Below are 3,330 nucleotides of genomic sequence, written 5' to 3' on the forward strand. Positions count from 1 at the left end.
CTATTGCTGTGGAGGGTTGTGCCAGAGGTGAGGCTCTCCTGACTAGGGACACCAACAAGGACTGAGACCCAGGCCCAGGGCCCAAGCAGCCTGAACTGAGACCTCAGTCTCAGCACATCAGACACTTATGCCTGTCTGGAGGTAGGAAATCAGAGGAGCGGGGGTCTTGAAGCATTTGCTCCTGCGCTGCTTTGGTGCTGAAGGTGGTGGCGGCCCAGGGCGTGGGATGTGACCGTGTCCTTGTCTGCCTGGTTCCCTTGTTCTTGCCAGTTTCTGACTCTCTATCCTCTCTGACAATTCCCCAAGCTCCGCCATTGCTTTCCAATAAAACTCTTCTGCTTAAATTAACTAAAGTAGGTTTCTGTTGTTTGTAACTAAGAACCCCAAATGGCACACTTGCCAACACCATAGCCCACTTTTGTGCCTGTTTTCCTAGTCATATGAGATATCCCCAATGACCAAGGGTCAGGTGATTTCTGTTTACAGTGCAGTGGACCCATTATTGGCACCTCCTGCCATGGTTCTAGAAGAGCAGGCCTTGGGGACACACAAAGCAGTCATGTTTGAGGGTAGGTTATTTGATGTATCCATGGAAGGTGCCACCCATCACACTGGACGTCTTGGTTTCTGGACATGTTTTCCTGGCTGCAGAATAAATAGCCTCCCATTTTGGTCACTGATTTGGAGTAGAAACCACTTCATCTTGTGAGAGAGCACCTCAGCTTCCTGAGGTGGTCCCCACAGCTGGCACTACAGCTGAGCCATCATAAGGCTTTTCCTGGCTCTAAGGCATGACCTTCTCTCAGCCCTCTGTTCCAGCTAGGTCCTTCTACATTTGTGTCTGGACCTCTGACCTGAAATGTCCCTACCAGCCCTGTCAATTCTATCAATTTTCTAAGAAGCCCTGTTCACATGCCAGTTCCTGAAAACAATATTTTATGATACCCCCTAGCTCCTTCCCTCTCTGCATCCCATCCCCATGAGTCCTCGCGGTCAGGAGCTCTCTGTGTCTGACTCATTTCCATAGTCCTGGCACTCAGTGTTGGGCTCAGAAGTGTTCAGCAGCATTTGCTGACAGGATGAATGAGTTCCCCAAGGTAGGCTCAGGGCAGGGGGTGTGTTCAGAGAACCTGGGAGGAGTCACAGGGATCTGGCCGGACCAGGTGCGTGTGACCCACCCCCAGCCTCTGCAGGCTCCGCCCCCCTCCTCCTCCCCTTCGTCCCCATCAGCCAGCCTCTCCTTCTTACACCTTCTGTCCCATTTTCTGTTTGTCCTGCTGAATCCCCAGTGTTTCAGAGGCTGTTCTTAGGCCCAGGGCCGGTGGCTAGGAAGTGGTGCTCATCTTGCAGATCGAGAAATACATGGCAAACAGCCTCAGCACATCCCTCTTTGGCTTGAGTTGAATCTCTGACAAACGTGGGGCTGATATGGTGCTTGTCCATCTGCCATCGGGCCCCACCCTCTGGCAAGGCCTGCCATGGATCAAGCTGGGTGCTGGGACCGTTGAGCAACACTTCCAGCCTGCCTTGGCATTCACATCTGCAGAATGGGACTCTGCTGCAGGTTTCTGCTGGCCCCTGCATGCCTCTTGTACTATTTCCACCCTCTGGACTTCACTGTCCCAAAGAGGGTGGTGGAATGTTAGGCTTTATAATCCCTTCCATTTGGATAAGATTTCCCCAGACCTCTTCACATTCAGTGATGTCGCTGGACCCTCCTGTCACCCCCAGGAGGTGAACCATAAGGAGACCGAGGTTCGTAAAGGCAGTGGCAGGTCTGAAGGGAGAGCAAGAGTACGTGTGCGTGGAGGGGGAGGGCAGCAGGGATGTCTTCTCTGCGCCTGTCCCAGTCCCAGTGTGGTGAGGAGCAGGTAGGGGTCTGGTCCTCAGTGTAAAAGTCCAGCCTGGCTCCAGCTTGACCCCATTCAGGGGTGCTGGCCACAGGTACCCCAGCCTGCCAGCCTCCCAGCAGCTCACTGAGGGATTGGGCAAGAGCTGCCCAGGGGCACCCAGACAAGAGGGCACTAGGCATTTGGGTGGGAGGAAGAGGAGAAACAATACCCAGATCATAGAGGACTTCCTCCACAGCAGCTAAGGACTAGGAGATAGTAACTGCTTACACAGCTGGAGGAATGCAGCTCAAGCAGGGCCTGGGAGCCAGCCTGAAGGAAGGTAGGGACTGAGCACCAAACCCATGAAGACAAATGTCCGGGGACCTAGAGGAACCAAGCCGAAGGCACAGACCAGACCACGCTTGGATTCAGCGTGGTCTCAGCTCAGACCACGCTTGGATTCAGCAAACTCTGTGCTTGGAGCTGGGGGTTCAGAGCTGACTAGTTTAGTTCAACAAATATTTATTGACCTTCCGCCCGTGGTGCGTTGGACCAGGGCCTGCAAGAGATGAATAAAGCTTAGTCCTTCCCTCAAAGAGCTCACAGTCTAGGGTGGGAAACAGATGTGTAAAGAGAGGCTTGCGATCTTTTGTGAAAAGCACTGTGTGGAGGCAAACATGGGGTGACTGGCAAGAGTCACCCCATGGAGGAAAAGAGCCCTGCTGGCTGTGCTGGGCAGGGGGGCTGGTCCTTGGAGACATCCTGGACGAGACCACTCCGAAAGCATGAGTTGGCATTAGGCAGATGAAGAAAGGAGGGAAGGAGGGTAGGATGGGTCCTTTCCAGCATTGTCTATCGGTGGGAGTTTCAGTCGGTTTGTTGGAAGGGATATTGAGTGAAATGTATTGACATTTAAAATCTGCACACTCTCTGATCCAGCAATTCCACTCGTAGAATTTCTCCTCCATGAGCAAAAGCACAAGGTTGTCTGTACAAGGATATTTATTGTTGCATCATTTGTAGTAGCAGGAGACTGGAAAGCATTTCAGTGTCCATCATTAGGGGCCTAGTTAAATAAATTATGACACAGCCATCAGATGCTTCACTAGACAGCCTTTACCCAGCACGAGACAGACCTGCAGCTAATGCAGTGTGAGAGTATCCAAAAACCAAGAAGTTACAAGAGTGAGTCATAGAATAGTGGACACAGTTGCCATGCGTGTTTCACAAGAGATACATGCACATCAGTGCTTACTTGTACATAGAATATCTCTGGAAAGACACGAGAAATACGCACTGAGGTCAGGGGTGAGAAGGAGCCACACCCTTTATTATATGCCCTTTTGTCCCTTTGGAGTTTTTGTTAATTTGATTTTTTTTAACCATATGTATACACGACCAATAGAGAGAGAAAGGAGGGAGGGAGGCAGAAGGGCAGAGACCTCTGGCAAAGGGAGCTGAATGAACAAAGGCAGGGATATGACATAGCGTGGTGTGT

Source organism: Lagenorhynchus albirostris, chromosome X (assembly GCF_949774975.1).
Source record: "Lagenorhynchus albirostris chromosome X, mLagAlb1.1, whole genome shotgun sequence".
NCBI classification, from domain to species: Eukaryota; Metazoa; Chordata; class Mammalia; order Artiodactyla; family Delphinidae; genus Lagenorhynchus; species Lagenorhynchus albirostris.